This window comes from Gavialis gangeticus, unplaced genomic scaffold (assembly GCF_001723915.1).
Source record: "Gavialis gangeticus isolate Ggan-Ray unplaced genomic scaffold, GavGan_comp1, whole genome shotgun sequence".
NCBI lineage: Eukaryota > Metazoa > Chordata > Crocodylia > Gavialidae > Gavialis > Gavialis gangeticus.
The window spans coordinates 6,810,417-6,822,894 of record NW_017728996.1 but is presented as its reverse complement, the minus strand read 5'-3'; positions in this window follow the sequence as shown (position 1 = coordinate 6,822,894).

The following is a 12,478-nucleotide window of genomic DNA, read 5'->3' as shown; positions in this document are numbered from 1 at the left end:
ACCGCCCCTTCTGGGGAACAAAGGAGCCGCCCCTCCGCCCCCCGGTCCTGAGGGGTGGGTGCGAGCAACGGGCAACGGCCGCCCGAGGGGACCGCGCGCAGCCACGGCCTGAGGTAAAACACCGGCGCTGCCAAGAAACCCCCCGGGCACAGCGCGGCTGCTCTGCTAGCGCGCTGCCCCGTCCCACATGGGTGTCCCGGCCGCCACCTCGTGCTACTTCGCTGTACCGCGCCTCCGAGGCGGAGACCTGGTTTCACTTCGCGCTGTAGCGAGCAGCGTTTCCAGGGCGCGCGCCTCAGAGTGCTCCCCGGTTTCGCCTCGCGCTGTTTCGCTATAGCGCTCCTTTCAGATCGGTACCGGACTTCGCTTAGCGCTGTTTCGCTGTAGCGCGAGTTTGAGATTGATACCCGCCTTTGCTTAGCGCTGTTTTAGCGCGCATTGTAATGGATACCGGACTTCGGTTAGAGCTGTTTCGCTATAGCGCTCATTTGAGGTCGACACCTGGGTTTCACCTCATGCTGTTTCGCTATAGCACTCATTCAAAATCGATAGCTGACTTCACTTAGCGCTGTTTCACTATAATGCTCATTTGAGATCAGTACCTGATTTCACCTCGTGCTATTTCACTATAGCACTGGTTTGAGGTTGATACCTGGTTTCGCTTAGCGCTGTTTTAGCACTCATTTTAATTGATACCTGGTTTCGCTTAGCGCTGTTTCAAATGAGGACTAAAACAGCACCAAGTGAAATCCAGTATTGGTTTCAAATGAGCACTATAACAAAATAGTAATAAGCGGAATCGGGTATCAATTAAAATGAGTGCTAAAACAGTGTTAAGCAAAATCAGGTATCCATTTCAAATGAGCGCTATAGTGAAACAGCGCCAAGCGAAACCAGGTATCAGTTTCACTGTAGTGCTCATTTGAAATGGATACGGGCAACCCCACTTAGCACTCTTGCTTGGTTCCTGAAAAACCCAGCATTAAGCGAAACTGAAAGTATTTGGTGACCCAAAATGGCAACCTCAAGTGTTTTTAATGACCCAAGGTGGCAACTATAACAATTTCAAATGAGCGCTATGGGAAAACAGTGCTGTTTCGCTATAGCACTAGTTTAAAATTGATACCCGACTTCAGATAGCGCTCAGCGAGTTTCATGACAACGCTCACAGTCACCACCTTCAGTCATTAAAAACATTTGCAGCTGCTGTCTCGGGTGGCCAAAGGCTTGCGGTTTCACTGGATGCTTGGTTTTTCAGGAACCAAGTAAGAGCACTAAGCGGGGCTTGCCTGTATATGAGTTTCCCTCGCTTTATGCGGGTTCTGCATGCACAGACTTGCTCTGATGCAACGACCCTTTTTATACCAAAAGTTCATTATCTACGAGGTAAATTCACTCTTACGCGATGGGCATGGTGGAAGCCCACAGTCAGCTGCTTTGTGCCGTGCGTGGTGGGAGTGACGCACACCAAAATATAATCTCCAGGATGGATCTGTGCTCCTCCCCTGTTGTCCGTGACACGTGTTTCCGTAGTTGCCATCCCCATTATGGTAACATTCACCATCGCCCTGAACACCGCTGCGTGCCCCTGGAGGCTGCTCAGTGGGGCAGGCAGCGGAGGCAGTGTCAGTGGCCCGGCAGCAGCAAGTGGGGAGCTCCCGCAGGCAGCCACAGCAGTGTCAGCAGCTGGAAAGGGGGTGGGGGGCAAGCACTGACCAGCAGTCAGCAACTACCCACAGATGCCACTGGCAGCAGCCAGCAGTGATCGGGGACCGCCCGCGGACACCACCAGCAGTGTCAGCTGCAATGGGGGGGCACTTTTCACAGGGGGTGCACGTGTACCTGTGTGTACCCCTTACACATCACCAATGCCCACCACCCTGTGCCTCTGTTGTGTGCTGTTGGCAAGTACCAAAATTGTCTGGTAAAAGTGCCAGATATGGGTCTGGGGGTCAGTACAGTCCAGGTCTTGGAACATATCCCTATTTGTTACATTGTAAACTGGGTTTCCTTTATGCAAATTCAAGTTATGCACCATTTTCCAGGAACACATGTACAGCATAAAGCAAGGGAAACCTATATATATATTTTTAACAAGCTCATGTGAGCAGAGAGCAAACTCTAAACAAAATGTTACTATCAATTATTTGTATTGCCCTGGGAAGCCCTGAACAAATCATAGCACGAGGAGCATACCTCACAAATAGTCCAGGCGAAGCACAGGAGGAGAAGCCAGTAAATGAAGCAACTGTGATGGTCCCCAGCACTGGTCAAGGGCCTTTCATTCATGGACTTCAAAGCAGCTCACTGGCATTATCCCCATTTTACAGACTGAAGGTGGGGGGGAAGAAAACTAGTGAAGGGGAGGTGTGTAGCCACCTGGCTCCAAAAAATGAGTCATCACAAGGCAAAAGGGTGCTTTGCAGGTGTTGCGTTCACTTCAGCGAGGTGAGGGTAGGGCAGGGGTGGGCAACGTGGCCCGCCAGGCCTTCTATCTGGCTCATGGGGCACCTAAAAAATTAATATTCATCTGCCTCTGTCTGCCTGTCATGCAGCCCTCAATGGCTTGCCAAAAACTCAGTAAGTGACCCTCCACCCAAAATAATTGCAAACCCCTGGGGTAGGTGAAGTTTGTGCACATGGTGGGTTAGGTCTCTCATCTGAAGCTGCACAGAATAGAAAGGCCCTAATGAACCAAAGGCAGCCTCCAAGGAATGGACCTGTGCTTAACCCGTGGGCCTCAAGCATCTATCACAGTGGTTCTCAACTTTTTTAGACCCACAGCACCCACAGAAAATACCAGCTCTTCACTTTCACTTGTTTTTGGGTTACACAACAATAATAGAGTGATTCTTCTGTTGCAAAGAGCTCAGAAAGCCCATAGCAGGTTTCTGACTCTATGGATTCCTATCTGAAAGCTCTGGGTTTATCTTGCGAATCGGTGTAGGTGTTTACACACCTAACAGTGATACTTTTGTGTGGCACCTCATGGCACTGTTAAGAGGATCTTGTGGCACCCAGGTTGAGAATCACTGCTCTACCTGTTGGTCTATGAGGGAGCCTCATTAAGCAAATGTGACAAATGTCTACCTGAACAGCCCACTGGGCTCAGCTGTATGCAGCGTGGCCAGCTTCACATCTAGCCATCTTGGACTCGTCAGCCTGAATGACCAGGTGCACACTGACAGCCCAGTCAACCACAGACAGAGCAGACTTGATTCATGCCTCCAGTGCTATAGCAAGACTCCTTAACTGCTCTGCAGCTGTGCCCACAACAAAATGCATCTTTTATTCTACATTCAGCCCAATTCCTCTGCCCCACACTGCCATGTTTAGACTAAAGTACTTGAACTGAGCTCATCAGGGTGAGAGGTGGCAGATGCCTCCCTCCCTCATATCCCAGCTTCTTCCCCACAACTTTGGGACCAGACCTGCATGAGCTGGGCCCACAGCCCCCAGCTGTAGCCCCCACAACTGGGTACGAGAGCCCTCGGGAGAGCAGGGAAGGAAGTTGAATGGCTCCACCACACCCAGCCTCAGGAAGTAGCCAAAGTCTTGATTGTAGGCTCTGGCATTTTTTAATGACTCTCTTGCCCATTAGGTTTTAGCATCAGACAACTGCGTAGAGGCCTGGCTTTTGAATTCTTAACAGGGAGCCCATTTAGTACATCCTCCCAACAGTGGCTGGGTCAGGTGCGTCTATCCCACAGCCCCAACAGACATTTGTCTAACCCATTCTTAAAAAGATTCAAACAGGGACAACTCCATCCTCCTGAGCTCATCAGTTTCAGTCCTTGGCCACCCTCTTGCTTGGACTACAGTTCCTAATAACTGAATTTGCAGCAAAGTAGATTTAGATCATTTCTTCATGCCATACCCCAAAACAAGGCAACTATGCAGAGAAACCTCACTGGATTACCAGAACACCACTCAGGTCACTTGGCCAGCCTAACTCTCACTGGACTCTGCTGGTCAATGAACTTAGTTTCACTCTGCCAGGAACTGGAGCTACCTGCTTTTTTGTGGAAATTGGAACCAAAAGTATGACATTAAAAAACAAGAGCAAAAAAAAAAAAAAAAAATAGAAGAATAATTTGATTAAATATCCACAGTCTTTCCCACCTCTGTCCATTTTTTCCACCCAATTCTATGAGGTCCAAGTTCCTTGGTCACTGGCCAGCCCACATTTAGCACTGGTGGATGCAGATGACAGACACACTAGAAGGCAGCGAGGCTCTCCTATCATATAGTGAAAAAGACAGAGAATAGCATAAGAAATTTAACCAAAATGGAAGGGAGGAGATGAAAGTTATAACACGGATGCAAATGTTTGCAGAAGCCAGGCCTGGTTTATCCTGGCTTTTCACTGAATTAAGTGATTGTGCTGAGCTGATCAGCTTAAATAAAAATCCACATCAACCAGCTGCACTCTCTGTTTGGCCGGCTACCATCAGCGCATGCTCTTAAATATAGTCCAAAAGAGATTTAGCTCCATCCCTACATGCTGCCACTGTTGCAACTGGCCCACCTTTAAAACACAGTTCCCCAACTGAAAAAAGCCAGTGCAGGGAGACATTCCCAAGCAGAAGAACGATGTGGTCTGTTTGCAAACCTTGCCACTGACTTGATACTCAGCGGCCTTGCGTAAATCTTATTGAGCCTCCTTAGAATGCTATTTCCCCGTGAAGAGAAGGAGGAGAACACTTTCCCTGACAAGTACAAGTCTAAATTCACTAGTGGTATATTTGCTTTGAGCTCATCCCCTGGAAGAGGCTGTAGAATCATTCATTATTACTGTCCCTCCCTACTGCCTATGTTGTCCTGGGCTACTGCTCCTTCCCATCTCTTCAGAGCAGCAGGGAAGGGGACATAACATTCTCTTTTCTAGAGAAGCTAAACTGCCTTTGCATGATTTTTAATTATGTGAAGTAGAATCTGAGAGATCAAATTTGGACACCAACTAATTCCCTGGCTCAGAAACAAAAAACCAAGAGATACCCAATGGTAAAAAGTTGAACTTAAGAGTTTGAATGGATGGCAGAAGAGTGAAGGAGAGAAAACATCCATCCTGACTCTTTTCTTACCACCCCAAACCCACTCACCAATCCCGACAAGGGCTGTCTGGGACCACTAGTGGTATCTCTCAAGAGCCTGCTTTTCACCTGTGGAGTGCGCCAAACAGGACATAGGTAAAACTGCGTTTCTAGGTGGAGTAGGGAACCAGTACCTTCCCAGCCTCCTCCTGTGCCCCCCACACCCACTCCCATGCGTCTTGTGAATTAATCACGTGCATCACTGGCAGGGAAGGCTCAAGCTGACTACTCATCACAGTAACAGCAGACATCTAGAGAAGAGGAGGAGGTGGATCTAGTAATCCAGTATGCTCAGGGGGCTTTCACTCAGGATACTTTCTAACAACGTCCAACCCATGGCTGGCTGGATGTTATAGAACTGACACATATTCCGATCAGCTAGGAAATAAGGAAGACGTCATTACATCTGCTGCACGTTAAAGGTTTGTTTTAAGGTTAACTTAACAGGAGAGCAAGGGACAGACAGGGCTGCCTTTGAATAAGGCAGAGGAGGCACTAAATTAGATTTACTGTGCACTGAGCAGACCCTGCCCACCTCTCAGTTACTTCTAAATTTCTGAGCTGTTCCTGACCTTTCAGCACAAATTCTTCACTCCTCATTCTCCATTCTCCTGCTTGCTCTCGGTAACGCTGCAGGGGCCCACAGCAAGCATTTCCATAATGCTAACAGCTATTATGGGCTCTCACAAATTCCCAGCAACAGTGCCACAGAGTGGAAGGCTTGGCTTCAGCATACATCAAACTACAAGTAAATCTAAATGGAAAAGAGGGAGGACTCCCTCCTCCCCCAAACAAGTAAGTTTCAAATTTGGAACTTTTTAAAGGAGTTTCTGCTAAATTGCAAATCTCTCACATCCAGATACTCTAAATCTCTCCTCTCTCAATATAGAGATCCAGTGTTGGTAAGCCTGGTTTCTGTGACCTAGAACTTGAGAAGAACAGGAAACAGAATAGGGCACTATGTTATGCGTCTGTACCAGATTTGAGCCAGGAGTCCTAAAGATGGATCTACTGCTTGGCATCATAGATTTTAGCTGTTGCTTTGTGAGCTATACTTGTCATTGCCCACCACAAGCATTTAAAGAGCACAAGGTCCTTCTCTCCCTCTTCCCTCCAAAATAACCCCTAAAAATCCACACAATTGGCTTATAAGCCATGAGATTTTCTTTCACAGAACTCTATGATGTGTGCCGTTTTATTTCCCCTCCTAAGTTTTGAACCTGTACGGTTCACATTTTCGAGTTTGCTTTGTAACCACAAAGGCTAGCCAACTTCCCATGCATTTTAAATGGAAGCAGCCATCTGCACATCAGCACTCAACTGCAAGCACTGGGGATTTCAGGAAAACATCCAACTCTTTTGCAGAGCTCTGATGCCATCTTGAGAATGACCAATGCTGCATCTTTTTGCAGAGCACTCAAGCATTTGGGGGAAAGATCAGATTCTTGCCTCCCATAAACTGCACAGGGTAACCTCAAAGGCCTGTTTCTCTATCTACTTACACTGGTTTTTACAGTGGCGCTTGATTGATTCCAGTGATATTACTCCTGATTTACACCAATGAGTTGAGAACCCCACCCGCAGATACTCAATTCCTCCTTTTGATGGTATCACCAGGGCCTGTCTATACAGTATGAAGCAGAACTTCAGATGAAAAACCTTTTCTTGGCTTTGGGTCTGTAAAGTCCCATGCATAATTACAGAGCTACATAAACAGTGGTGCCTTGCGCAGTTCCACGCATAGTATACTTGTACACTGTTTACCATCAGGCAGAAGGCAGAATACATTTGTACCTTATAGACTAACCAAATGTATCATCTGCAGACACCATCTCAGCCTGATGAAGGGTCTTTGTGGCCAAAAGCTTGCTAAAGGGAATTTTTCCATCTGAGTTGGTCTAATAAAATATATCAGATTTACCCAAAGAACCACATCTGTCTATTTAGTCAATACACTTATTTTATTTAGTTAGTTAATAGATTTATTTTGGTAGTCTACAAGGTGTGTATTTACCCTGCCTTCTGCCTGACTTCAGACTAATATGGCCAACTACCTCCCTCTTTTTACCATCAACCATATTACAGTCCTGGAGCCATATTTCACTCTCATCAAACACCACATGACTGTTAGACTCAAGGCTTTCGGTCTGCACTGGGTTTGCTGTTCTGTAGAACAACCCAGCAAGCCTCATTTTTATCAAGAAGGCTTTTCGCTAAGCTCAAGGGGCCCAGTTTAGAAAGATAAAAACCTAATCGGATTCTCCCACCCACCTTCCACCTCTCTCAAAGGCCTGAAAAAGGTCAGCTTGGTGTGGGATTAGTACAGCTTTTTTCCATCCCTGACTGGAAGCAGGACCCAAGAATAGCCAGCAGTTTCCTAGGAAGTGTGCACATACTGAGGATGCTGTTCTTGAAAGATATACCCAAACCACTGTCATTACTCTGTCAGTGCAATGGAAACTTCTGCGCAAGAGAATGTCAGACAGTCCGTGCATGCTCAGCCCTCTCAGAGCAGCCACCCAAGTCAACAAAGCCCCTCACTCCAACCTGTTCCAATACCAACCCCAGGACAAGGATAAGAGTCCCTGTGGTTGTCACCTACAGCCCCCAGCTTGGACATGTCATTAATGACTTCCAGCCCCTCCTGAAAGAGGACAACTCTCTCAAAGTAGTCATGGGGCACAAACCTGTCTTGGTTTAGAGGCAGCTCCCAGCTGCAAATGGTCTCCCTCCAACAACAAGCTACCCAATTCTGAGTCTCACCGAGGCATCAGGCCTCACAACAGACCCAGATGCCTTCCATGTCCCAACATCAGTACAGACTACATAATTGCTGGACCGAATAACACAGATGATAACATCCAAGGTCCATTCACTTCCACCAGTGTCATAGATACCATCGCCTGCTCACAGCGCACCTCTGCTTTCTACATCAGACAGATGGGGAGATTCCTACATCATCAAGTGAATGAATACCAACCTACAGCTGATAGCAGAAAGATGCACAAGCCTGTGGCAGAAGACTTTAACTGCCCTAGATGCTCCATTGCCACCCTGAGGGTGGCTGTTCTCAGATGGCAAGCTTTTAACAAATTTGAACGGGAAAGTGCAGAACAAGAAATCATCCACAGACTGGATTGTGTTAAGCATGGTTTAGATGGGGACTAAGGATTCTTATCCCATTACCTGGATTAACTTTTGTGACCCCTTTGTGCCTATGGATTTACTGCTTATTTGCCTTTCCCAGCACTCCCCCTTCTCTCTCCCTATCCCATACCCTCCCTTGACTTTAGTATTCTAATTTCTCCCTTGTTCTTATACACTGCTTTGTGCACATCCTTTCACAGCATCTGATGAAATAAGCTTTAGCTCATGAAAGCTTGCACTAGATAGATCTACTTTGGTTAGTCTATAAGGTGCAAAGCTAGCCTGCCAGTACCACCTCCAAGATTTCAGCCAAGGGTACCTGCTGCAAGCAGTCAGGTGGTGGCCCTAGATTTTAGGAGGTCGAAATTCAACGAGCTAAGGAGGATAGTTGGAGAAGAGCTGAAGACTCAGAGGGGAGGGGAGCCGGGTGTCCAAGGCGAGTGGTCGCTCCTTAAGGAGACGATCCTCCAAGCCCAGAGGAAGGTAATCCCCAGGAGGGTCAAAGGGGGCAGGAGAGCATATAAGCCTCCATGGCTCACTAAAAACATCCGGGAATGTCTCCTTGCCAAAAAGGAGGCTTACTCCCAATGGAAAGGAGGGGTCATCACTAAGGAGGACTATTCAGCAGTTGCTCGGGGATGTAGGGGGATGGTTAGGAAGGCCAAGGCAGAGATGGAACAGGGGCTGGCTTCCCGGATTAAGGACAACAAGAAGTCCTTTTTTAAGTACATAGGGAGTAGAAAGAAGGCCCCAGGAAATGTGGGGCCCTTGCAGGACAAGACGGGGAATCTGGTTGTCACGCCAGACGACAAAGCCAACATATTTAATAACTTCTTTGCCTCTGTCTTCCTCAGTAAGGACCAGAACTGCCACCTCCCTGCTGGGCCCCCTTTGGGCCCCGGGGGAGGCTCACCTGGGCCTAGAGTGAGTGAGGATTTAGTTAGGGAGCTTCTGGAGGGGCTGGATGTTTTTAAGTCAGCCGGCCCGGATGATCTTCACCCTAGAGTCCTAAAGGAACTGGCTGGGGTCATTGCAAGTCCCCTGGCACGGCTTTATGAACACTCGTGGTGCTCTGGAGAGGTGCCGGAGGACTGGAAGAGGGCCAGCGTGGTTCCCATCTTCAAAAAGGGGAGGAAAGAGGACCCGGGGAACTACAGGCCAGTCAGCCTTACCTCGATCCTGGGCAAGCTGTTCGAGAAAATTATTCTGGCACGCATCCAGGAGGGGCCAGCAGGGAACGGCATGCTCAGGGGCAACCAGCACGGGTTCATCAGCGGCAGGTCCTGTCAGACCAACCTGGTGGCCTTTTACGACCAGGTCACTAAATCATTGGATGCAGGGGTGGCAGTGGATATAGTTTTCCTAGACTTCAGGAAGGCTTTTGATACTGTCTCTCACCCCATTCTCATTAGGAAGCTGGGGGACTGTGGCGTAGACACCCATACAGTCCAATGGGTCGCCAACTGGTTAGAGAGTCGCACCCAGAGGGTGGTAGTGGATGGGTCCTTCTCGACCTGGAAGGACGTGGGAAGTGGGGTCCCACAGGGCTCGGTCCTTGGGCCCGCCCTGTTCAACATCTTCATCAGTGATTTGGATGAGGGGGTGCAAAGCACCCTGTTCAAGTTTGCTGATGACACTAAGATGTGGGGGGATGTGGGCACAATAGAGGGGAGCAACAGGCTACAGTTGGACCTAGATAGGTTACAAGGATGGGCGGAGGAGAACAGGATGGGGTTTAACACGGACAAGTGTAAGGTGATGCACCTGGGGAGGAACAATCGGCACCACACATACAGGCTGGGGAACTCCCCTCTTGTCAGCACGGAGGTGGAAAAGGATCTGGGAGTCATTATTGACTCCAAGATGAACATGAGTCGGCAATGTGGGGAGGCGGCTAGGAAGGCCAACTGCACCTTGTCGTGCATCCACAGATGCATCTCGAGCAGGTCCAAGGAGGTGATCCTCCCCCTCTATGCGGCACTGGTCAGGCCGCAGCTGGAGTACTGCGTCCAGTTCTGGGCGCCGCACTTTAAGAGGGATGTGGACAGCATCGAGAGGGTCCAGAGGAGGGCCACTCGTATGATCAAGGGACAGCAGGGTAGGTCCTATGAGGAAAGGTTGCGGGACCTGAACCTGTTCAGCCTTCAAAAGAGAAGGCTGAGGGGGGATCTTGTGGCCTGTTATAAACTGGTTAGGGGGGATCAGCAGGCGCTGGGGGAGTCCCTGTTCCCCCGAGCGCCGCAAGGAGTGACCAGGAACAATGGTCACAAGCTGGCGGAGGGAAGGTTTAAGTTGGACATCAGGAGGCGCTACTTCACGGTCAGGGCGGCTAGGGTCTGGAACCAGCTTCCAAGTGAGGTGGTGCAGGCTCCCACCCTGGGGGTTTTTAAGAGGAGGTTGGATGACCACCTTACTGGGGTCGTTTGACCCCAGTGCTCTTCCTGCCATGGCAGGGGGTCAGACTAGATGATCTGCTCAGGTCCCTTCCGACCCTAGAAACTATGAATAGCACAAAACTGGGACTCAGGAAACTGGATGTCTAGTCCTGGCCCTGCCGCCAGTTTGATGAGCTACCTCAGGGATGTTGCTTCACCCTCCTGGACCCTCAGTCAGCCCACCTATAAATAAAGATAACGACCCCTATCTTGTAATGCACTGTGAGTGAGGTGCTAGGTAAGAAATAGCTCGTTAGCACAGTGAAAACATATACTTACCTGCAGTCCTTTCGGGGTAGCATCTCCCATCTGGGAACAGAGATCTCTCCAGCTCTGGAGACCCATGCATGTGTGTGCAGGGAGGGAGGAGGGAAGGTGCTAACATCCATGGATATAAAAGAAAGTACTAAATCTGCATTGCTTTTACCTCTACAGTAAGATTCCCCCGCCTCCCGCCCGCTTTTTGAGAGCATGGAGGGAGGTTTGGGGAGTAGGAATATGGCCTACTCCAAGAAGGGAGCACTCCATCTCCCTGACAGAACAAAGTGGGAAGGGAGGAGGAGGGGAAGGACTCGCTGAAGGGGAGCCTGGCTGCTCTCCTCACGGACTGCAGCCTTCTGTCATCTTCTCTAAACTCGCTCGTTAGGCTATTTAACGCAGCCGCTGTTTAATAAACTCTCTGCCACAGGGATTAAGTTTCACCTCTAGCATCTTTCTGCCAAGAGCAGAACATTAGCCAGACCCCCCAGTCAATGCCAATTGGGTGGAGCTGGAGCCAGAGCCAAGTCAATGGACACCAGCTGGAGCAGTAGCCTAGGAACCAACTCCTCGGATGGGATGAGACTCTCGGCGCTGCTGAGACAAGCAAAGAGGAGGAGGCCCTGCAGGATGAGGGGTGACAGAGCTGCAGAGATGCACCAGCACTCAGAGGGCCTCAAGCTGGATCCAGGCAGGGGAAGTGCAACACATTCCAGAGGGGCACTGCAAGCACAGGCCTCCCCTCTCCCTGCTTCCCTGCAGCCTTGACAGCTGCTTCATTACAACAGGAATGAAAGGCGCAGAAGCCCCCAGAGGATTCAAAGACTCCAGCACTAAAACTTTATGGCCCTCAAACTCAGGCGCAGAGCTCAGAGGCCACTGCACTGCAGTGAGGACAGATAAGTGCTCCAAGCCCACTGCAGATGCAGCAGAGGCCCATGGGGACCTTGCCTGGAAGTCGCTTTCTCTAATAGAAACCCTTTGTTTACTGCCCTAATCGTAGCGGTTAAAGAACAGCCTGAGCTGTTTCATTACAGACATAAATAAACAGTGGCTGGTGCCACTGTACCTTGCTCTGCATACGCCAGGGGATTTCTCATGGCAGTCAGCTTCCTGAGCTGAGGAAGAGCCATATATTCTCAATTAATTGAAAACAACTGTGCCAACGAGCCAACAGTTTTGCTATCATTGGAAACGAGCATGTGGAGTCAGCACTAATGATGCCTTGGAGAAATTGAGGAACATGACAGTACATCCCATACAAATGAGATGAGCTATCAAACTCAAGCAAATAGCCTTCCAGCCTCTACATCACAGCCCTCCCCACAGCCCCATCACATAAGCTCCTTGGTTAAAAAAGGCAGTGCTTTAATGCTGATGATCATCAGATGCAGAGCAAGATCTCAGCCCCATCTGGGAGCATATAGAGACATGATCCAGATCTGACTAACCAAACCAGACTGGATGGGCCAGGATTTCTTTTAACTGATCTTGGTAGAAAACAACAGCATAGCTGAACTATGTGAAAGCCATTATCATCTTGGT